Source organism: Bacillus rossius, chromosome 1 (genome assembly GCF_032445375.1).
Source record: "Bacillus rossius redtenbacheri isolate Brsri chromosome 1, Brsri_v3, whole genome shotgun sequence".
Classification (NCBI taxonomy): Eukaryota; Metazoa; Arthropoda; class Insecta; order Phasmatodea; family Bacillidae; genus Bacillus; species Bacillus rossius.
Window position 1 is genome coordinate 300,088,231 of NC_086330.1, and position 25,928 is coordinate 300,114,158.

The following is a 25,928-nucleotide window of genomic DNA, read 5'->3' on the forward strand; positions in this document are numbered from 1 at the left end:
AATTGTGCACTCTAGTGCAAAGAAAAAAATTACAGTGAACATTGTCGAAATTTAAAATGTGTACAACTTTCATAGTTGGTGGCCAACTATTTACAAAAAGAATCTAAATTCCCTGGAATCATCAACCTGCAATGTACCACGAAGTCAGAAAATTCCGTTCAGCATTTCCTCCTTCATGGAGTTCCAATTTTCTGCAGACCACTTCGGCATTGTCGTAGCCAAGCCATTTATTGATAGCCTAGTTGCTCACACATTTGCCCTTGGCCCTACATATCTCCACAACCCAGGTCTTCCAACTCAGAAAGTTTATCCGAATGGTTTTATCCCAATTAATGCAGACAAATTACAAGATGTACGAAAGATGCTTAAATACATTCCAGAAGAAGAAGTCGTGCAGGCATTCTACCTTGGCATTGTACAATGGGCAGCAATAGACCATTGAACGTTTACCACATGTAGGTTGTGTCTGATGCAGAGTGAATTGTTGACACAATCTTATTATGTTGACTGAACTGTTATTCTCATTGTTGAAGTATCTTTGTAAATTGAGAAAAATAATCCTTCTATCTCTAAAAATTGTTTGTAACACGTGAATGTATTGTTGAAATAATTTGATATTGATCTTAAAGATAAGGAGTTTCTCAGTGCCATCTGCTAAAAAATATGTTGTCAACCATACAACAATAATTACTTTGTAACTTCACCTCGTTTCTTAATAAAAACTTTAAGAGATTAATTTAATTTTAATGATAATTATTACAAAATATATTATATTTTGTATTGAATATTTGTGAATTTGTAAAACGTCTTAAGTCCAGCATTTTTATTTATTTTTCCTAAAAACATATAAAATTTAAACCTTCTTTCAGAAATTGAAAAATATTCGCAATACTGATCTGTTTGCTTGACGCCAATAAAAAGTGGCACAATATGTGCCAACAGCACATTACACAGTTTTTTGTGATTTTCTCAAAACTATTAGTTTGGACTTACGTCGTTTTGCAAATTCACCATTCAGATATATTAATTGGCAATTTATTGTAGGTGAAATCTAACCTCAAATAATGTTCTAAGACTTCAGCCATGGAGTAAACCAATGATAATGTTATTCTCCTGGCTGTCATTCTCCTGGTAAAATCAGAACCTTAAAAAGCCAGGAGAATGACTCAAATCCAGGATAATGACACACTCAGACCAAAATCTTTTTTCTTCTCTACATTTGCCTAGCAGTAAATAAAACTTTTAAAGCATACTTTATCATATGCATGCAATGAGGGCCTATTTGACGACATAGTATCAACAAAGTTACAAATTTACATAGAAAATGTTCCTGTGTTGCAGATTATGGCTCCACGGAAAAAACAAAGCAGAGAGGAACAACTGAAGAAAAAACGAGATGCTGAAAAAAAAACGAAAAGAAAAGATAAAATGCAATCCTGAATTACTGCTCGCAGAGAAGATGAAACATAAACAGAAATATGAAAACAGGAAGAAGAAAGGTCAAATAAAACCCATTGCTGAAAAAACACACAGGGAAAAAAGACAGCAAAGAAAGTCATGGCGAGAAACTCAAAGAAGAAACTGTAAAAGAAAGAAAAAAGCAGAAGAAGAATGTATATTTCTCTCCAATAATTCACCACCAAGCAGTGATTCGGAAAACATACGGGAGATACCAGAACGTGAACTTTCAAATTGTTTCACACGTTCTAAACTTCAACAATTAACAAATGACTCTACCAGTTAATCACTTAATGTAGCTTATACGTCTTGTGCGAAAGTTGATGGCAGAATTAATGCCGGAAAGAAGAAGAAGAAAAGAACTTCAAAACCTTAAAAATAAATTGCGTAAAGGTGAAAGAAAAGCAGCAAGGTATCGAAAGTGATACCAAAGATTGCTTGCAAAAATAAAAAGTGACAAGAAGAATGCTACTACACCTAAAACGAAAGTAAATGGTTTCTTGAAAGGGCGGAAGGTTGATAAAGATATTAAACGAAAGCTGGTTTTTGGAGAAGTATTGGTAAGTCAGCTCACCCATAATTACAACCAAATAAAATCTCACAAGACTAAAGACAATTTCAAAAGAGTTATTGCTGGAAGAATAGTGAAGAAATACAGATGCATGAACAATGTATTTAAATTTTTACAGATTAGAAGCAAGAATGTTGAAGAGAATATGAGAAGGAAGTCTACTGAAATGGCAAAACAAACAATAATAGATTTCCTCACACAGGATGAAAACAGCACACAATGCTCTGGAAAGAAAGATTTCATAACAAGGTGTAAATTGAAGAAACAAGAGATATTTTAACGGTAGTTTAAAGGAACTGTATGTAAAATTTAAAAATTTGGATTTGGGTATTAGGCTGAGTTACACTACATTCTGTCGATTCAAACCTTTTTGGATTGTTGCACGCAATGTGAACAGTCGGGATACTTGTTTGTGTATCACACATAGTAACATGGAAATGTTAACAGAGAAGTTGCATGGAAGTGATGTGATAAACGCTAAAAAGCCAGAGGAAATAATGGAAATGATGTGCTGTGAAAAGAATAGTGAAAAGTGTTTGTTAAGAAAGAGTGATGAATGCAAAGATCAAGTGATCCTTTATAAAGAATTAAATTTGTCTGATAGTATTGTTCATCACAAATCGGTAACAACAAAAGAAACTCGAGTAGTACAAGGAAATTAAAAAGTATTTCAAATTACAACAAAAACTGAGATCAAAACTGACATTGGAAGTGCTGTTCATGAATTAGTAAGTACTATCGTTAAATTCATGAATCATGTGGCGAACATCCATCATCAACATCAATACATCAAAGAGTTGAAAGAAAATATAAGTTACGAAGAAGCTCTTTTCCACGTGGATTTCAGTGAGAATTTTTCAGCCAAATATTCAGAAGAAGTACAGGCAATCCACTTTGGCGCTTCAAGGCGGCAGTTTACATTACATACTGGTGTTGCTTATTACAAGGCTGAAGCCATGGGAAAATATTTTTCATTTTGTATTCTTTCTGATAGTCTTCGACATGACCCTGCCGCTATCTGGGCTCACCTTGATCCAGTGGTAAAATATCTACTTCAGCAGTGCCCCCAAATAAAGATTGTTTGTTCACTTTTTGAGTGATTCACCATCCACACAGTACAGGAACAAGAAAAACTTTTACTTGTTTCAATCTGTGGTGGAACGATATCCATTGGTAACAATGGCAACTTGGAACTTTAGTGAGGCTGGCCATGGTAAAGGTTGTGGATGTTTGAAACGAACAGCAGAGAGCATTATCACACAAGGAACAGATATTACAAATCTCCCTATCTTATTTGACAAATTGGAAGAAAATTCTCCAAACATTAAACTTTGGAAAATCTCTGAGAACGATATTCTCAAGTTTGATGTGATTCTACATAAAGGAGGAAAACTAGTGACTGTAATGATGACAATGAAAGTCGATCAAGTGACAGTTACTTCTACACACAGTTACCGAGCACTGAGCTGCTTGCAGTGCACACTGAATAAAAATTGCAAGCATTTTGGGATTGCGTTCTCAAGTGACTCACAAAAGTATCTCACGTTGGTCAAACAAGGTAGGGCATGTTATCAACTTCGGTATATTTTTTAATTATGTACTATTCAACATTCAGTTTAATAGCTGATTGTGACATTACATCAGGAAATAGCATTCTAATGTAGCCTAACTGTTAAAATGGCATCAACTTAACTTAATTGAACAAAAAATTCATAAGTATATGATTTTAATAAATAATTAATTTACATTACTAACAGTTGAAGTCAAACGACATAATGAGCGGAATACAGTAGGTACTGATGTATGTGAAACTAAGATGTTTGTATTTTTGTCAGATACAACCTCACAGTATTCAGTTGAAGAATGGGTAGCAGTCACATATGAAGGTCAAACCTACCCAGAAGAAATTACATGCACTGACAAATGATGGAGGAAAGACAGTGACAATCAATGCAATGGAGCCCACTAATTTAGGAAGAACAGCTTGGAAATGGCCTTCTCCAAGGGATATTCATGTGTATATAATTGATGATATCCTACGGAAAATTCAGCCCCCAGTTCCATCACGGACTAGAGCATCTACAGTTTGTATTCTCAGATCCTACATAAAAACTGTGCAAATTTTGTATTTGTATCATGAATTGTGTTTAAAAATTAAACCATCATACCAAGTTCAGTTTCTTGTCATTCCCCTAGAAGTTGTCATTCTCCTGCCTCCCAAATTTCAAAATTGGTATTCAAGTATTTACAGACATCAAACTATGTGACCAATAGATAATTGTAATTAAGTACCCTTTTAAGATGAACACAGATTTTTTCCAAAAAATTTTTAAGACGTTTAAAAATTATAAATATTGTAGTACCAGAATCCTTACTTTCGTGATAATCACCCATCCATAACATATAACGTCCCTATTCACAGTTCTGAATGCAACATTGTCACTCTCACCACTTGACTGGGAGCGTTCCTCTTCTGCCAATAACCTTGCAATAAGGTTTGTCAAGGTCTGGTCACACTTAGGAGTTGAATCCCAGGCAGTCATGAAAAACTTGTAATTGCTCAGCAATGATGACAAAATCTTTCCTATCATCGTTTCATCATCAATACAATGCCCTAAACTTTTCAATTTGACAGATAAATTTTGAATTTCTGAGAGGTCTGATGCAACACAGTTAATTTTGAAATTGAAAAATGCTTGAAGTAGTGAGTTTTTGTTGTGGTTACTGTCTCGTTCGTAAATGGAACACAATTTTTTAAACATTTCCTTCGCCGTGGTGCAAGACATAACAAACTGAATGGGTGATATGAATAAAAATGAGTATATACTTTTTCTCACAATATTTGGAGTTTAAACTTGGTTTTATATAAATAAAATACTGAAGTATAAACTCATTATTGAGTAGATACTCAGGGAGTGGGGGAAATGCTCAACCACTGAGTTTATACTCCGAAACGATATGAATAAGTAAAGTATAAACTTAGTTTGTTGAGTTTATACTCCATTTTTTATGAGAGTGGTATCATGCAAACTCAGATGTAGTTATTAGCAGTTGACAATGGCAGAATTTATGAATTTGCGAGGCTTCAGGAAGACGAAAGTGTATGATGCGCGAAGAAGTGTTACCGAAAGAAACTGTAAGTACTGTACAGGTTTAACCCTGAAAATGTGTCATGGTTAGCCAACTATTTTCTTGGGGAGTATAAAGTGGCAAGAGGCAAAGCTCTATCAAGCCAAGAAAAAATGAGGGTATTTCTTCATTATGTTGGTGATCCAGGCTTCCAGTCAGGTGTTGGTGAAGATGTAGGTATTCATCAGACATCTGTTTCCAAAACTATAGGTTATATATTGGGAAAAATAACAGAGAAGGCAAATGTTTGGATTAAATTTCCAAGGACTCAGCAAAAACTAGAGGATGCAAAGGCTGCATGGCAAGATAATTTCAAGTTTATTTGTGCAATAGCAGCATTGGATTGTACTCATATTCCTATAAGCAAACCTTCTGTTCATGGAGATGAATACATAAACAGGAAAGGTATGGCAACCTTGAACGTGCAAGCTACTTGCAACAGCAAAGAAATATTTACAAGTGTAGATTGTTCTTGGCCAGGATCAGTGCATGATTCGAGAATTTTGAGGAATTCTGCTCCATATAGGCTGATTCGAGAAAATGCATGTGGTGCACTGATATTAGCAGATCAAGGATATGGATTAGCACCCTCACTAATGACATCATTCAGAAACCCAAATACAGAAGAACAACAGTCTTATAACAATTTACACAAAAAGGAGAGGTGTCTGATAGAGCGGTGCTTTGGTCAGGTCAAACAAAGATTTCCAATACTGCAACACAAAATACGACTAGCACATGACAGAATACCATCTGTTGTGCTTTCATGCTTTGTTTTACATAATATAGCAAAATATTTACAAGACGATGACTTTCCTGTTGAAAACTTTGAAATTAATGACCTCGGAGAAGAATTCAAAGAAGAAGCCAATGTTCGAGGGAGAGGTGTGGCTCGAAGACTGGAAATTACTCGAACAATTCACGGATTTATATGAAAAAAAATCTTTTAACATATATGCCTACCTTAGGCACATTTAGTACTACAGTACATACCAGTATTTTAATTCAAGTTCATTCGAGCACCTAATTTTATCAATTGGTTCATTCGTATTGCACTATGTATGATGCTGTAGAGCATACGGGTTATGAGAATTTTAATTTGAAAACAATTATACAATAGGGTACTAATAATTATAAGACATTAATGTTAACAGGATCTTGTGTAACTTACATTTGTTTTTATTATGTAATTAAGGCAGGTGGGTGAAATACCTATTAAATGCGTTATTGTTAACAAAATTTGAATTTTTTCTTGTAATATTGTTTAAGTTAGCCTAAGTGTGTGGCAACACATTCAACACTTTTACACACATGGTTCGAATAGACTACTTCTTGATGTCCTAATTCTTGCATCAGTTTCTTTTTCTTTAAATCAAGTACGTACTTCTAACTGCTTGAGAAGCACCAGACGCTGGAGCTCTGAATTTGTTAACTTTACAGTTTCAACAGTCTCACAAGCAGCAACGATATTGCAGACTTTTCGTTTCACAGGCCGCGATGGTACATTATGGGGCCTAGGCACATCACTTTCTTGTGCCAATGTTGATTGCTGTGGTTTATTTCCATCTTCGCTACATCTGACTGATACAGCACCTTAAACAATAGCATTGTACAGTACTCTGTGTGTATTCAACCTCTGACTAGCAAACATTAAACTGAGGTTATGTTATGTTTCACACACAAATTTTAGTTAGTATTCTTTCCATATTACACCAAGTTTACATACTTATGGACTTAAAATAATTGTTTACCTAAATCAAACTGACATTAACTAACCTGAACTAAATTAAACCTTAGGCAAAACAACTGTCAAAACCTAACCTAACTGAACGTGCTTGGGCATGAACATATCATGTAAACTAACCAAAATTAACGGTAAATATGTAGTGTACGGATTAGCGTCAAAAAAAATTTTAAAAATCTGAAATAACTTTCATTATATGCTCTTTTACGTCCTCTTTTCATTACAGCCTGCGGAGATAAGAAATTCCAATTACTTTGGGAGATATCGCCGTTCTTATTTTGCAATACAAGCCCTATGTAATCATTCGATCGCCGACATTTTATATTTTGCCGTGTGTGCGTGAATGCCTAAATAACAGAAATTTTCCATTAGGTAAGGTTCGTTACATTATAAATACTTCAAAATAAACTGAAATTAAAAATAATATCAATTAATTTTACTTGTATAGTTTTAAGTATTTATAATGTAACTGATCTGACCTAACAAAACGGGACAAAGGTAGATTAGGTCAGGTCAGCTACATTATAAATACTTTGAAACTGAACGGACATTAAAAATAATAAAATTAATTTTAATGGTTGTTTAGTTTTAAAGTACAGTAAGTCCTCGGTTTACGTCGGGGTTACGTTCCTGAAAACCGCGACGTAAATAGAAACGACGCAAAATGAGCCATGTTTCATGCCACCGGCCGACCACGGCCCAAGGTCGGCCGGAAGCGCTGGCATACAGACGTGACAACGGGCAATTTTATCAGCAAATTACAACCGACAGCGTGGGAAACAAGTCCAACTAGTACTTCTCAGCTTTATAGAATGGTTATTTAACCAGCTGCTTTATTACCTTTATTGATTGAAATATAAAAACAGATATATAGTCGTTTGGAAGACATCTTATGAAGAAAAAATCATAAATTGCAGTGAGCTGATACTGTAGGCCTACTACAAACGCATTTAATCACGATAAAGTAGAGGTGGGTCGAATAGTATCAACCTGATACTTTGTCACTGATACGCGCCTGTATCAGGAACGGCAAACGAGTACACTTGAAAAGTATCAGAGACTTTAGTATCAGTTCAGAATTCACCTGGAACAACACCACGGCCAATGAGCGCAGTACCCGATCGCAGATGACGGTCACTTGGGCGGAGCTTGTGAAAGGGGAGGGAGCAGGAACGAAGAATAAGGGATAAAGAAGGGAAAGAATGTAGGGGGAGGAAGCGCAGGGGAAGGCGTTGAAGCCTTGAAGGAGAGGCGCAAAGCGATATTGTTACAAGCAGGGCTGCCACTCATGGGTATTTCCACCCAGATCTGGGTTTTTCCAATGGTGTTTGGGTTTCTGGGTTTTTAAATAATGAATTCCAACAATTCTATAGGTTTTTTATAATTTTAATTATTTTTATACCTAAAACAATAATAAAGGTAGTAGCTACTGTATCTGTTGCAATATCTGTTTGATAAATGCAAACAAGTCTGTGTGTTTCACATACAAAAATACATATAAACACAAAACTAGTTTTCAAGAAGCTAAGTCGAATATTAAATTAGACACATTCTTCAAAGAGGCTTGCAGAACACAAAACCAATGCAACAATTAACCTTCAAACCAATCTTGTAGAATCAGACTCTGAATAAAGACTAACGTACATGATGCAGTTTTATAAAAACAATTACCGGTTTAAAGAATGCAGTGATGATGTTTGTTTTGTCATGTATATATTTCTAGGTTTTTTTTATGATATGTGCTGGTCCAAGAATTACTTATACAGCCATTTTGCTGCAGTGTAATTTTCTTGTATTGGTTGTATTTAACCGTTTTCAGTCTTGTAAGGTAATTAATTGTTTTATATTAAAACCAGTTATGTTTATATTTTTGAATTAGTACGCAAACATTTTCAACGATAGCATTTTAGACGCATCTGGGTTTTTTACCCATGTGTCTGGGTTTTTTTGTAGGTTATCTAGGTTTTTCATGAATATCAGAGTGGCAGCCCTGGTTACAAGTCGTTTTGTTTATTGTCCTACTTCAAAGTACGCTCAGTGCGCAGTGCGTGCACCGTCTCGTTCAATAATAAAACTAATGAAATTTTAATATTAAAAAGTACATTAATACAAGATATAATATTTATATTTGTGCACCTAACACCTATGAAAATGCAAATAAATTCTCAGTTGACACTAATAACAGATGTAATCAACATATGGACTTTCTTTTTTTGAAAACAATTAGTAACTAGTGTTTTTATACATTAAAAATTCACGATTTTATCAAAAATAAAAAATAAAAAAACAGATAGGTACATTAGTGAGCATACTATATCAATGTTTTTTCAAATGTTTCTTCAGATTAGTCAATGATTTATAATTCAGTTTTTGTTTACACAAATTACAATTAGCAAACTCATTATTTTCCGTGAAAAAATTCCACACAAATGAAGTCTTTTTCGTGCACTTATCCATTCCTTATTTCACTATAAAGATACTAACTATAAAGCATGACAGCCCGCAACATGGTGATACACGGCCAGGACGAACTGCAGTGAATGTTGAACTGATTGATACTGGTTGTATCAGGCGGGCATGAGAGTATCAGAGGTAGAGAATTACAAGGCGTGATAAATAATGTATCAGATACTCCTTCCGGTCGCGCGGTCTGCGTACGCGGAGCTTTGCTGCCTCCTGGGACCGTCTGATACAGAAGTATCAGAGACTTGTAACATGGTACAATGCTGTATCAGTATCAGGTTGGAACAGATACCGAAAATTGCTGTAACAACCCATCTCTACGATAAAGTTAACGGCACGTTTAAAACTACGGCCAACTCAATGATATCATAGCGACTGAAGTGTAGAGCTGTAGCAAACCGTATATATTCGTTACTGAGTTAACGGGTGCGGTATCTAGTAACGAGTAACGAAACGTTACACACGAATGCATTTCGTTACTCGCATTTTTCGTATGTTTTACGCATGCGCGCACTTATTCGTTACAAAGAACGATGTTTGTTTATTAAGAAAAGTATAATTTAGAAATTCGTCAGCCAAGTTTTTTACTGTTTATTAAAGGTATTGTGTGTGTAGACAAAGTTTGAGATTGGAACAGAAACAACGTAATAAAGTATTTTTTACAAATTAGAAATATGTATGTTTTTGTTTTTTATCATCGCGTATTTTCACGTTTTTTGTTCTTATCTTAAAAGAGATATTATAATAAAGCTGCTCTAATGAGATTTTATTGTTTCTTGGTTAACAAAAGCTGTTAATTATCAAATACTTTTAATTGTTTATATTCGATTTATTATTATTTACGCGACGTCATACTGTAAGCATACGAAATACGACTCGATTCGTTGCTGTTACATAACATAGCATGTTATGCAGTATCAGAAGTAACGAGTAACGATACGAAAGTAACGAGTACTAATTGTTATAGTAACGAATACATACGGGTACACTTTTTTTAATTACTTTTACACCTCTACTGAAGTGCCAAGGAGTTGGACGAAAAGGGGTAGGAGAAAATGCTGTGTCGTTGCGGGAAGTAGATAACACTTCTACGTGCGAGATACGTGGGTGGCCGAGCGGGCGGGCTGGTAGTATTGCATCACCGCGCGGAGAGCAGCGGAGAGCAGGAAGCGTCCCTCATGATGTATGATAAGATAAGGCGGTGAACGTGTAGCTTACGCTACATAGCATAAATTAATTACCGAAGGAAACAAAGAATTATAAACGAATTATATACGGTGTTTTGGTTAAAATAAAGATTTACGGTCATTGTAAACGACGTTATTGTGAATCGGCGACAACTTAAATTGAAACATGAGTACTCAAACATTAGCGACGTTAATCCGAAACGACGTAAATCGGTACGACGTAAATAGAGGACTTACTGTATTTATAATGTAGCTGACCTGACCTAACAAACCAGGACAAAGAATGAACAGTAGGAACTCACGGAAATTAAAAATAATATCAATTAATTTTACTTGTATAGTTTTAAGTATTTATAATGTAACTGACCTGACCTAACAAAACGGACAAAGGTAGATTAGGTCGGGTCAGCTACATTATAAATACTTTGAAACTAAACGGACATTAAAAATAATAAAATTAATTTTAATGGTTGTTTAGTTTTAAAGTATTTATAATGTAGCTGACCTGACCTAACAAACCACGACAAAGAATGAACAGTAGGAACTCACGTAATTTTCTTTTTACATGATGTAGTCGTTCAACTACATCACGAAAAAAAAAAATCATACTTGTAAACAAGCAACAATGGTGAACGCGGGAAGCCTACGATTCACTCATCCTTCTGGACACGTTGGCACACCTTTTTTCAACAGACGAGAGAGGCAAACGCCCGATCGTGCATCTTGGTTTTTTTTTTTTTGTTTATTGTAAATAAATATACAACTCATGTTAACTAATGGTCAATTAGTTTATGTTAGCTACATTATAAATACTTTAAAACATTGTGGACGGTTTATTTGGTTAGGATAGCTACATTAAAAATACTGTGAAATCATGTAAACGGTTTCCTAGCGCTGGATAGCTACATATTAAAAAGTTATTTGCTAAGCAACCATAAAATGATTTTTCAGTTTTTTTAATGTAGCTATACTTACCTAATATAACCAACCATTCACAATGTTTTAAAGTATTTATAATTACTTATTGCTAATTTTAAGAATGACATCTTATAAGTTAAACCCGCGCATTTGGAGAATAAATGCCCACACATTTTTTTCCCCCAAATAAATACATCTGTTGTGGTACGGAAAAAAAAAGCGAGCATGAACTTGGGGTCGGGTTTGACTCTCGTCTGTGACTTGCCAACTTGAGTATTCGGGTATGTCCAGAAGGATGAGTGAATTGTAGGCTTCCCGCTAAACTCCGCATGAGTGCACAGGATGAAAATTAAAAAATTTGATATCTCCAAAAGTATTTGGAATTTCTTATCTCCGCCGGGTTTAATGAAAAGAGGGAGTTAAAGAGCACAGAATAAAGGTATTTTCGGAATTTAAAATTTTTTTTTTAACAAATATCGCCCAAATATGAAAATTAAAAAATTCCATATCTCCTAAAGTATTTGGAATTTCTTATCTCCGCAGGCTGTAATGAAAAGAGGACGTAAAAGAGCATATAATGAAAGTTATTTCAGATTTTTAAAAAAAAATTTTAACGCTAATCCGTACACTACATAGGGTCCCAGTGTTAGTAGTGGACACACTACTAGTCGTGGTCACACTCATAGATTAATTACTGTATATTCTAAAACCAGAGACCATGTCATGTTACTTATTCATCCTGGATCTTCACTAATATGTTGTATATCATATGCAACCTCTATGGATGATATTGGAAGCCAATGAGAGCAACATAATGTATTTTACTTTATGTATGTAAAGGAAGGATGCACATCTTATTTCCCAGAGGTAAGAGACATAAAATTTTAATCCGTCAACATCATAGTTCTTTTGTTAATTTTTTTGTATCTGTCTGCTTTGATAGTTGCTAATAGGTATAATACTTACTTTAAAAACACTAATTGCAAAAGATTAAATTATAAATTAATTAAGGGAGGGGTGTCCAGCACTAACATTCAAATATTTGAAAACTGTCAGTACTGGACACCACAGTGTCCACCTCTAAAATCACACATTTTAGTAGTGGACACTGTGACAATTATAGCAGAATGAAGAACCTAATTGTTGCATATCCTCTTGCAGATAAAAAACAATTGTTTGCTTGCTCTCTCAGATGTAAATACTTTTTCAAGCACCAGCTATCTCTCATTTTATCTGTTGACACTGCCTCAAAAAAAAAAGTATTTTATTCTTAATATTAACTTGTACATGCGTGGTTTTATTAATGCAAATGGACTATTTTGGTCCTTTCACAGTGTGTGTGAGACAGCTTTGAAACAAGATGCCGAAAGAAAAAGTTGTGAAGAGACTGATGTTTCAATATTCAGAGGACTCCATGAAAAAGACAGTAGAAGCAGTCCGTAATGGTATGAGTAAGAAATAAGAAGCACGAACATTTGAAGTACCTCGTGCAACACTAATTCATAAGGTTAGTGGTGCAGTACCTGAAGATCGCAAGATGGGGCCTTCACCAGTTTTAACATTTGCTGAGGAAGAACTACTAGAAGCATGGATACTTGGCATAGCAAGGAAAGGGTTTCCTATCACCAGAAATTTATTGTTTTGTGCAGTGAAACAGATTCTTGACGGGAATGGGAGGCCAAACCCATTTAAAGAGAACATGCCAGGTCAAACATGGTTCAAAGCTTTCCTCAGAAGACATCCAAACATTACTGAAAAGCATGCGGAAAATCTCACAACAGCACGTGCTGCAGTAAGTAAAGAAGGCATTCTAAGATGGTTCAATGATGTTGACCAAACCCTAACCGAGGATGGAGTGAGAGATGTTTTGGACTAACCCGAACGTATTTTCAATGCCGATGAATCTGGTTTCATGCTTTGCCCAAAGACAGGAAAGGTTCTTGGACCACGTATGAGAGGGGACTTTTACCATCAAGTCCCGAATAATGAGAAGGAGCAAATAACTGTAATGGGTTGCTTTTCAGCAAGTGGGGAAACAGTGCCACCAATGGTGATATTTCCTTATAAACGAATGCCACGTGATGTTGCGGAATCTGTACCAAATGACTGGGCAATTGGATTGTCTGACAGTGGATGGATAAACAGTGAAGTGTTTTTTGAATATATTTCAAACCATTTCGTCACCTATCTTGACAAAAGAAACATTCAGAGACCAGTGGTGTTGTTTGTTGATGGGCACAAATCACACGTAACTCCTCAAATCAGTGAATTCTGCAGCAAAAACCGTATCATTTTAGTGGCACTACATCCAAACAGCACTCATCTCCTACAGCCTGCTGATGTGTCTGTCTTTAAGCCTTTAAAGGATGGCTGGAAAGAAGCAGTACATGAATGGAAATACCACAATTATCCAAAAGATGTAACAAGAAAAACCTTTACCCCCATTCTAGAGGAAGTTTTTGAAAAGAAGGATTCAGATCAACAGGTCTCTATCCATTTACACCAAACAATGTGGACTTTGATAAATGTGTGAAGAGTAGAGAAGTTCAGAATCCTCTAGATACAACAACAGGGGAAGTAATGAGAAATGAGAATAATATTTTAACAGTTCTTGAATCCAAAATAAATGTTGCAACTCTGAACTCTTTCAAGACTGTACCAGAGGGTGAACCATGGAATGGTGCGGAATCTGCTAAGGATTTGTTCTACGTTTGGAGATCTTTCAAACATATGAACACTGTACAAGTCAGAAGTTACTCTGACATTGCACCATCGCAACCATTGCTGTCTACCAACCCTTGTGTTTCAACTTCTGATGGTCTGCAAGAACGAGCGTCTCATGATTCGCAAACATCTTCTGATGATCCTCAAAACAAATGTGGAACTCCTATACCTTCCATGCTTCTGCCATCAACATCCAGTACCTCAACACTTGCACCTACTCCTAATTCTGTTACTACGCCTAGGCCTAGTTCAACAGTTGCATCTAGTCCTAACTCTGTTACGACACCTAAGCCTAGTTCATGCTATCCTCCCAAAAAACCAGGTATAGTAAGCAGCCCCTTTAAAAGGTGCTTGTTTTGGCCTAAAACTCCAGAAAAAATTAGTACGAGACGAAAGCAAGTGTTCCCTGCAGTCGTTTCTTCTGATAAGTGGAAACAATATTTACTTAAATCAGTAACTGAAAAAGAAACTAAAAAACCTGGTAAGAAATGCAAGTCTGCTAGCCATTCCGAAGAAGATTGTATATGCAAGAAATGTGACCGCAGTTTTTTGGAAGAAAAGAAGAAAAAAATTAAGAAACTTGGCTTGAATGTGACAAGTGTAGAGCTACATATCATTTCCGGTGTATTCCCAAGAGTTACATAGATGCATTTGGTTTGGATGAAGATGAGGTGGAGGAAGAAGTTCTGTTTCATTATCATGAATGTGGACGACTAAGCAGTGATGCTTCTGATACAGAGTATGTGTTGTTGGCATCATATAGGCCTATATCTACACTTTTGGACTTGCAGTGATATAACCAACCAATAAACAGTGTTTCTTTTAATTAGTGTCCACTACTAATTCATGAAGGGTCCACTACTAGAATGTATGTGCCCACTACTGAGTTTATTGCATTGTGTGTATAATTATTTTTTTAATATTTGAATTTGTTTGATATAATTTAATGTAAATATATCACCTAAAAGCTAACACAAATTATAATAATGTGTCATAGTTTACTTTCTGTTTTATAATAAAAATGCAATATTACAAATTATTAAAAAAAAAAAAAAAAAAAGACATTGGTGTCCACTACTAACACTGGGACCCTATTTACCAAATTAACATAACCTAAACTAACCAAACATAAACAAACCTATTTGTTTCTGACCTAGCACATTTCCCACATATCACAGGAACATTTTTTGGTAAATATGTACAGTCGCGGTAGATGCCAAAAAAAATGCTAAAAATCCGAAAACACTTTTATTCTGTGCTCTTTCACTTCCTCTTTTCAAATCAACCGGCGGAGATAAGAAATTCCAACTACTTTCGGAGATATCAAATTTTTTAATTTTCATCACAATACCTGCGTATTCATGCGGAAAAAAATGCTAACAATCCGAAAATACTTTTATTCTATGCTATTTCACTTCCTCTTTTCAAATCAACCAGCGGAGATAAGAAATTCCAAATACTTTATGAGATATCGAATTTTTTAATTTAGCAATACAACGCCCGTTTAACCCTTCGAACGTGGCCATTTTTTATTTTGACGTGTGTTAGTGAATGCGTAATAAATAAAATGGTCGATTAGGTCAGGTCAGTTACATTATAAATACTTTCAAACTAAGCGGACATTAAAAATAATGTGAATTTAATTTAATGGTTCTTTAGTTTTAAATTATTTATAATGTAACTGACCTGACCTAACAAAACCCGGACAAATGATGAACATTAACAACTCACGTAATTTTTTTTTACTTATTACTTGCGCAACAATATCCAAATAAAAAAATAATACTTTAAAATTAGAAACGTTAAAAACTCACCTAAGTTGGAGGCGGGTACATTTCCTTTCCTTTGCCACTATAAGGAAATGATGTAGTCGTTCACGGCAGAAGTTGACCGATTAATTAAACATCGTATTGAACAATAAATGAATAAATAATCACGTATTGGTTCATTTGAATATGTACTGACCAATCACGGAATAAATAATCACCTATTGGTTCATTTTAATACTGGCCAATCACGGAACAGTCACGTGACAAAAATGTCCAATAAGAAATATGATACTCGTAAACAAGAAACCTTATTATCTATGACAAGAAACAATGGTGATCGCCGCATACTACGCAGGTATTGTGATGAAAATTAAAAAATTTGATATCTCCTAAAGTATTTGGAATTTCTTACCTCTGCCGGTTGATTTGAAAAGAGGAAGTGAAAGAGCACAGAATAAAAGTATTTTCAGATTTTTAGCATTTTTTTTGGCATCTACCGCGACTCTACATATGATGAAATTTAAAAATTCGATATCTCCTAAAGTATTTGGAATTTCTTACCTCCGCCGGTTGATTTGAAAAGAGGAAGTGAAAGGGCACAGAATAAAAGGGTAAATATTTACTTGGGCGATATTTCCGAAAAAAAATGTTAAAAATCCGAAAATACCTTTATTTTATGCTCTTCAACTTCCACTTTTCATTAAAAGTGGCGGAGGTAAGAAATTCCAAATACTTTAGGAGATATCGAATTTTTAAATTTCATCATATGTAGTTGAGCGGTATTTGCGAAAATAAATGTTAAAAATCCGAAAATACCTTTATCATATGCTCTTCAACTTCCTCTTTTCATTAAAAGCGGCGGAGATAAGAAATTCCAAATACTTTAGGAGATATCGAATTTTTTAATTTTGCAATACAAGACCTGTGGAACCATTCGAGCGGCGCCATTTTTGTTATTTTGCAGTGTGTTCGTGAATACGTGAATCGTGAATGCGTAATTAATAAAATGGTTGATTAGGTCAGGTCAGTTACATTATTAATACTTTCAAACTAAGCCGACATTAAAAATTATTTTGTGAATTAATTTTAATGGCTGTTTAGTTTTAAAATATTTATAATGTAACTGACCTGACCAAACAAACCCGGACAGAGGGTGAACAGTAAACTAAAATGGTCGATTAGGTCAGGTCAGTTACATTATAAATACTTTCAAACTAAGGTGATATTAAAAATAATGTGAATTAATTTTAATTATTCTTTAGTTTTAAATTATTTATAATGTAAATGACCTTACCTAACAAACCCGTAACAAAGGATGTACAGTAACAACTCACGTAAATTTTTTTGTTACTTATTACTTGCGCAACAATATCAAAATAACAAATAAGACTTTAAAATTAGAAACGTTAAAAACTCACCTAAGTTGGAGGCGGTAATTAAACACTGTTTTAAACAATAATTGAACTAAATAATCACGTATTAGTTCATTTGAATTCTGGCCTATCACGAACAATCACGTGACATCATTATCCAATAAAAAAATAGATACTCGTACGTAAACAAGAAACAATGGTGCACGCACGCTACAGGAATGCGCTGGTTTTGTGCTGAAATTTAAAAATTCAATATCTCCTAAAGTATTTGGAATTTCTAATCTCCGCCGCTTTAAATGAAAAGAGGAATTTGAAGAGCATATAATAAAGGTATTTTCGGATTTTTAACATTTTTTTTCCGCAAATACCGCTCAACTACATATGAAGAAATTTAAAAATTCGATATCTCCTAAAGTATTTGGAATTTCTAATCTCCGCCGATTTTAATGAAAAGAGGAAGTTGAAGAGCATAAAATAAAGGTATTTTCGGATTTTTAACATTTTTTTTCGGAAATACCGCCCAAGTAAATATTTACCAATAAAAGTATTTTCAGATTTTTAGCATTTTTTTTGGCATCTACCGCGACTGTACATATTTACCCATTTTTTATTGACAAACGACCTCATGGTCTATAAAAGTAGCTAATGTCCACAATTACACATGCCTTATGTTTAAATAATTAAAATCAATCAATCTTGTAAAGTTTTGAATATACACAAACTATTCTTACCAGGAACTTGCTGCAAAGTGGGATTGCACTCTCCTTGCAGGGCAATAAATAATAATTGCTCCCAATCTTTAAGTACAATTTTCTTGATGCCCGTTTTCTGGACATATGTTTTCGCCTTCAAACGAGATTTCATGTTATTTATTTTCTTAAGTATTTGAGCTTCACTGAAATTTTTTCCAGAAACACCAACATACTTATTTCGTATTGACTGCAAACAGATATTATTTTTTTCCCTTGCTTCTGGTGTTTGAGATTTTAAATATACTGCCAGATAATTGCAAATGATTTTCACAAAGCTAGCATCAGTTATTTCCCCGCATTCCACTTCTTCACCGGCAGAAGATGATACATCTGCCATTTTTTGGTTATGTTTACAAGCGTAAACATCAGGGAATAAGAAGACTATTTGCAGCTTCACTTGAGTTTATACTCCAAAAGTAGGGGAAGTTTGGGTATATACTCTGTCATTTTTTTTCATGCTGAATAGAGTATAAACTTCAACAACATGCTCAAACTTAAGAGTATATGCTCCAGAGTATATACTCATTTTTATTAATATCACCCAATGTTACCTTTGTCAACAGTAGTAACAATGTATCTTTGTGCCTTGGCGTCCTTCTTTTCCCAATCCTTGTCACGTTTATCGGTATCATCTTTTTCGATAATGACATTGTAGACGTCTGCTGCTTTCATTAACACAGTTATTTGAAATTTCCAAATACTGAAATTTGCATGACCAACAAGTTTTTCAACTTGCAAGAAGTCGTCCGACGATGTAGCCATTTTGCAATAAACGTTTTTCCGTTTTGTCACACAATTGAAAACAATCCCAACGATTTTAACATCATCACACCTGGGCCCATAACCTGTTGATTTCTTTAATATAAACACAGAAACTCATAATCACACAAGCACTTTTTATTTAGTTTTATGTTAATGGTACATAAACTTGGTAATACATTAGGGAAGCCTACGATTCACTCTTCCTTCTGGACATACCCGAATACTCAATACTCACGTTGGCAAGCCTTCTTTTCACAGACGAGAGAGCCAAACCGGATGTTCCCCAAGTTCATGCTTGCTTTATTTCCGTACCATAACAGGCGTATTAATTTGGGGGGAAAAAATTCGCGGGCATTTATACTCCAAATGCGCGTGTTTAACTTATAAGATGTCATTCTTAAAATTAGCAAGAAGTAATTATAAATACTTGAAAACATTGTGGATGGTTGGTTATATTAGGTAAGTATAGCTACATTAAAAATACTGTAAAATCATTTTATGGTTGCTTAGCAAATAACTTTTTAATATGTTATGTAGCTATCCAGCGCTAGGAAACCGTTTACATGATTTCACAGTATTTTTAATGTAGCTATCCTAACCAAATAAACCGTCCACAATGTTTTAAAGTATTTATACTGTAGCTAACCTAACCTAATTGACCATTAGTTATCATGAGTTGTATATATATTTACAATGAACCAAAAAAAACTGAATATGCACGATCGGACGTTTGGCTCTCTCGCCAGTTGAAAGTAGGCATGCCAACGCGAGTGTTCGGGTATGTCCAGAAAGATGAGTGAATCGTAGGCTTCCCTTATTTCCTACCTGGACAGCCGAAGATTCACCCCCTTAGATCGACATGCCCTTCGGGCTGGGTCGGTCATGTTCGGTTTTTTTTTAATTTTTTTTTATCTGTACGTTCAAAACAAACATTGCATTATTGATCAAAGAATTGTAGACTAATGTTATTTTATATTTTTTAAGAGTAAAACGCATGTACACTAATATTGCCCTGTTACTAATTATGAGATTTTCAGGTAAGTTATTGAGCTATTTCTGTTTGATTTGTTAGGAGATTAGTTTTGTCCGTTTACAAGTTAACCTTGCTTGTGTTATTCTTGGCAAGTAATCATTTCTTATACAAATTTATGTACACTATAGGCTTATTATTTAAATTTTAGGTAGCGTGTGGAGATTTCATCTTATGTTCATGAGCGCACAACGTATAAAATCATAATAAATGTTTTCTGCTGGTGTGTAGCAGTTAACCGCATTTAAGTAAAAATATTTTGAAATAATTGTTACCAGAGCTGAATTACATTCAGGTGAGTGCACTTAATATAATTTGGGGTATTGCAGGAAAAATTATAAATTCCTAAAGTGTTTTTTACTTCCTGACATGTTTAAAATTATTATTCTCTATGAGGGTTGTTTGATACTGCAAGTAGTTTATCATGTTTAACATGTGGATAGGTTAGGATTATTTATTACAAATCTGTAATATTGAGATACTGCCCTTGGGTTAGCTGGATTAAAAATACAGTGAAATTTGTTAGGTTAGTAACAATATACGTACAGTGATTCTAAGTACAGTGGAATTTACATTTGGTTAGCTTACGATGGCACCAATTAAAAATTCTGTAAAATCAATTGAACGGTTGGATGTTACTAACCTAATTTAACCAACCAATATGCATTTACAGTGATTTTTTAGGTTATTATCTCACGTTGCTGCGTTTTGTATGCAAAATAAACTTTGGACTCTTATTAATTTTTTTAAATCTCTAAATATGTACCTGTATTTACTCTAAAAAAAGTTTTTCTAAATTCAGACTTGTTTTTGAGAAATCACTGTTTATAGGTTATATTACATTACCTGTGCAGTAAAGGGCCTGTCACCATGTTATTTAATTGAGTTGCAGATCTTGTTGTTTTTCATACACAAATTGTATATTTTTTATTTGGATATTGCAATGCAGTAACGTAAATTATAACATTAAAAAAGTTATGGTACTCCTTATTGTGCATTACAAACCCAAAGCATCAGTCCTTGAGAGCGATATTTTTAGCAGTTTATAGGTGCAAAATTCTGATTTTTTACGTGAGACAACACATAACCTGACATATAAAATAAATTTTCATTTTGTAACAAATGATTCCTTTTATACGTCAGGTTACGTGGTATTGCAGGTAACTAATCTATGCTTTGCGCCTCCATACTGCTGTAAAAAAATCCCTGTCAAGGGTTGGCGTTTTGGTTTGGATACACATTAGAGACTCGTAACTTTTTTAAAACATTTAAGTATTTACGTTTCATTGGGTTATAATATTCAAATAAAAAATATATACATTCTTATATATATGGAAAACCACAGGATCTGCAATGCAATTAGAGGAAAAAATGGCGACAGCTGCTTTACTGCATAGGCTATCTAGTGTGACCTGCAAAATGTGATTTCTTGAAAACCAGTAGGAATTAAGAAAAGCTGTTTACAGTTTTAATAGAGGAAGATTTTTAGTGTCTGTAAAGGTATTTTCAGAATTGTATAATTTAATTTATGGATAAGCATCAACAAAAGAAAATTACCTTTTTTTAAATTTAGCTAACCAACCATTCACATGATTTTACAAACTTTGTAATGTTTATACTTACATGCTTGAACATTAAACTACTGTTAAACCATTTATTTAATTTTTTTTAAATATCTTTGGGAATTAGCGCAGTGTAATCGAAGACGTTGACTGTATTGATGATTGATTTACTTTATTGATGAGCAACAAAGTTGTATCATTGTTGGATTGGTTAAGAAAATTCAAGCATCAAGGGTACTGATCAATGGTTTTTAACATTATATTTACTTGAGTCCATTGGTAAAACGTTAAAACACTGGATAGGCTAAATTTCCATCGACTGCTTATGTTATTTCTTCATTCTCACTTGAAAACAATTACAGGGTTATACTGTAGTTCACAGTTGCAATACTTGGTTAGGTTAGTTACATAAGTGCTGTTAAATCACGAAAATGGTTAGGGAAAGGTAACTTCTTCATAACTACTGTAAAATGGTGTAAGCAATTCTTTAGGTAAGTTTACCTAGACTTTAAAAATAATTTATTTGGCGAAGTACGTAGTACTAAGAATTACTATTTATCAAATTTGGTTTGTGTGGAAAAGTTGTTACTCTAGGAAATTTCTGAATCCATCTTTGTAGGAATATAAACTAATATTATTAAGAAACAAAAAATACAATGTGTGGTATATTTTAATTTTCTAACTCCCTCTGAACTCTGCAGTTATGCGATTATCGATAATAATTGTAAATCATTGCAATGTACATCCGACACATTTTGTAGTGATTTCACAACTGTACTATGAAGTAATGCCATCAACTGCTGCAAAATAACATGCTGACATCTATTCTCGTGTAGGCATTTTATTGATACGACTAAAATATGAGCATATAGGATACATATAGAATCTTACAAATTTTGGTAACCTACCTACTAATACTCTCCCCGAAGACTTTGATTAGATACATGTGACATGCATTACATGAAACAAATTCAACTTCTAAACATTTTGCTTGAATCAAAGCCTAGATTTGCTTAAGCTAATAACAAGCAAATACTTCACTCGAGGCCCTGAGAAACATACTTCTAAAATTGTTTAGTTACTTGGATTGTTAAATACCTAGTTTTTCTGCAATAATGGGCACAAGAGCTTAATTTTACAACTCAAAAGTTGTTGAAGCATCAAATAGAATTATGTTTTGCATATAATTTTTTTTCACATAAATGAGTATTTGTCAAAAAGTATTTGGAAAAAAATATCTGTTTGAAAGGACAAAGAAAAATGTTAATTGTAGTACATAAATGAGAATTTACCAAAAGTATTTGTGAATGTATCAAAATTCTAACTAAAATGGTTTTGAAAGTAATTTATCATTCTGATACGCATAACTTTTTTCTTTGATACATTTATTTATCAGTTTCATTTCTCTTTAGTACAATCTAATCATTTAACTTTGATTTCTTTTTTGTTTCAGGCTTGTGGAGAACAGCTTTTTTTTATCTACTCTTTGGCTGGCCAATGTAAATAAGCAATTATTTCATGAATGCAGCGAGAGAGTTTATTTGATGTATTTTAAAATCACTGATAATATTTATTGGTGTATTTTAAAATCACTGATAATATTTATTGGTGTATTTTAAAATCGCTGATAATATTTGTTTTGTGGCTGGAAGATGGTAACCATGGTGACTTGTGAATTTTTATGAAGGATTAATAAAAAGCAGTAAAAATTATTAATGGTTGTCACAAGGAATTTTTTTTTCAATAATCAATCAATCAATCATCTACACTCTACAGTAACAATTTTCCTTAACTCAAATAATATTTCAATACATATCTTATAAAGTATTCATATATGTACAATATAGACCAATTTTGAGCTATTCTGATATCAGTATATTAGTTATTATGAACATATACTATCAGAACTACCATTTGCATATAGTGCACATACATACATAACACTAGCCAACAACCATTAAAAAAAACACTACTGTATACACTTATATTAAAAAAAAAAACAATTATAGACAAGTACAGATTATTCATTATTATATTCTAGAGCCAATTCCAATAAGTGTAAGGGCGTACCGGTGTTACGATTTGAATTATTGGTGGAAATAGTGGGCGCCACCACATGAGTGGGCACGTGGACCCGGCTTGATACTCTTGCTCAGGGCATTACGTGGCCCGTGTGAAGCGAGATATTAGCCCTCCTGATTTTTAACGCAACACCTGTCCCTAACTAAGCCCGCTCTCAGCGTCGGGCACGCTTATAGTTCACCTCAGTGGGCTCTTAGGGCGTCCCACACGCCGCTGACTGGTTAAGGACCCACGTGGCCCCCCCGAACACAAAGACACGTGGTTCAATTAAGTTGGTTTTATTTACTTACACGTTACATGCCATCATACAATACTTCCGTGATACTGTTAAAAAACGCCCGAGGCACGAATCGGTTTAGTTGAGGAGGCGGACCACACACGTGGTCGCCTCAAGCCTTTACTTAGAACACGGGTGGTTAAAAACTCCGGAGAGTATATAAATCACTAATTAAACAGCCCCACCGATCAAGAGAGACCCTGAGGGTGAAGAGAAAACGATTTGAATTAATTAACTGAACAGAACTACTTATCGGAGAGACAACGGTGATGTCCTCGGGGTGTCTGCAGAGACGTCCGCTCTCGGCCGTCTGTAGAAGGAGACTGGGGTGAGACAAGGGCTTGCGGCAGGAAACATGGCGCTCTTTAAATAAAATTACTAGATACACATCCATGACCAGACCGTCTGTAATAATTACTTATGTGATAAAATATAGTTTGAATAAAGTTATGTGTTGGTTCCGTCGTCGCCCGCTAGGGAGTGTTCGTGGCCGTGCTTGCACGTACTTTATTACAAATATATAACATATTAATAAAACAAAAGGCACTCACTTACTGAATCGTCATGACACTATTTTAGGGGCGAAAAGGAAAGGTTACAATAATATTAATTATAAATAGGGGTGCGGCACACTGCAGCTAAGCGCCCTCTTGCCGGGCTACCAACACACGCACGCACTCGCTGGCGGGAGGTTTGAATATGAACAGAGGATGGAGGTGTTTGGGCGGTGGCATATCGGATTCGAAAGGGGGCCGCAGGCCCGGATGACGTCAAGTGTATTATCAACAAAAGAAAATATTTTTTTTTAAATAACAATATAGCGATATGAAGGAAAATCTGTATTCTGAAGTTCTTGTATATGTTTGGTATCAATCAATGTAAATTAATCAATCTTTGATTAAAAAAATCCCAAAAATGATTAATAAATAAAAAAATTATTGCCAACCAGCTCTGGGTTTTGCATGAGGGTTCAACTTCTCTGACTTCTGAGATTACAGACAAGATTTTAATTAATAATACTATTGGCTTCATTACTAGATTATCTTTCAACCTATAATTTATTATTTGAATCAGTTCATTGAACTCAAATATTTGTAGCAATTTGTTTAAATGTTCATGAACTTGGATTATTTAACATACAAATGTAGGTAGGCTTACTAGACCTTTAATGCTAGAAGATTGTAATTACATAGGCCTAATTTCACATTTACAACTAAGTCTTGGAGCTGATTTACATTAATATTTGTGCTAGACTTTGTAATTCTTAAAATTTTATTTTCTGCAATGTTCCAAAGAGCATTGCTCTATTTTGGAACAAAACAATTTAATCTGACAGTTAGTTACAACACTATTCTTAATAAAACAATGCACATTAGCCTGTATAATATGAATTAGATCTAACATAAGAACTACAAACTGCACATTTGCACTAAAAATATTCATCAAACAGTTAAGGAAAGAGATTAAACATAACATTTAACTCTTAAATCGTCATACTTAATTTTAGTTATCACACTTATGCTTGTACGTGAACAGGATCAATTATTAGCACTGCAAATGCACATTTAACACTAATAATTATATCATACACAAATGATATCAGTAACATCATACTTCATTTTTGGTGTTACAGTAAGCTTCCGTAAATGTTTCTTTTCCTCAGAACATACATCAGAAAACTTTTCTTGAATTTAAACATTACAATAAATTTTTAAATAATGATTTGTTACATAGCAAACCTTCAAAATATGATTTACTTCCAATTTTTGGATAAACGCCATTGAAGTTTTGCATTGTTTGCCATGGAAAACTATGGAAATAAATAAACAAATAAATAATTAAAAATATAAAGACACAACTGAATCAGCTGTAGTTGAACATACAGAACCAGCGAGGGGAATAAAAATATTATAAAATATAATATGTTCACTAAAGGTATGAAATTAATGGAGGATGCCCTACATTAATAATAATTAGTAACAGAGAACAAAGCGAATTTGTAGAGAAGAGACTTTTAACAGTAGTAGAATAATAAAATCCTGATGAGGCTGTTTCAAAAATTGCAAACATTCCTACACATAAGAAGCCCTTAATTTCAAAGACTTCTGTCAGTATACTAGTATACTG

At 34.2% G+C, this 25,928-nt stretch overlaps 2 long non-coding RNA genes across 2 annotated transcripts; one reads left to right on the top strand and one right to left on the bottom strand.

Annotated features, from left to right (window-relative positions):
- Positions 1-6,316: 6,316 nt before the first annotated feature.
- On the bottom strand, positions 6,317-19,054 carry LOC134527815 (uncharacterized). The gene is made up of 2 exons (XR_010074285.1): positions 18,068-19,054; positions 6,317-6,751 (listed from the first exon to the last, which is right to left on the bottom strand). It is a non-coding gene; the product is annotated as an uncharacterized LOC134527815 (long non-coding RNA).
- Positions 19,055-19,169: 115 nt separating this feature from the next.
- Positions 19,170-23,154, top strand: LOC134527817 (uncharacterized). Its single transcript, XR_010074287.1, has 2 exons — positions 19,170-19,887; positions 20,032-23,154. It is a non-coding gene; the product is annotated as an uncharacterized LOC134527817 (long non-coding RNA).
- Positions 23,155-25,928: the final 2,774 nt, after the last annotated feature.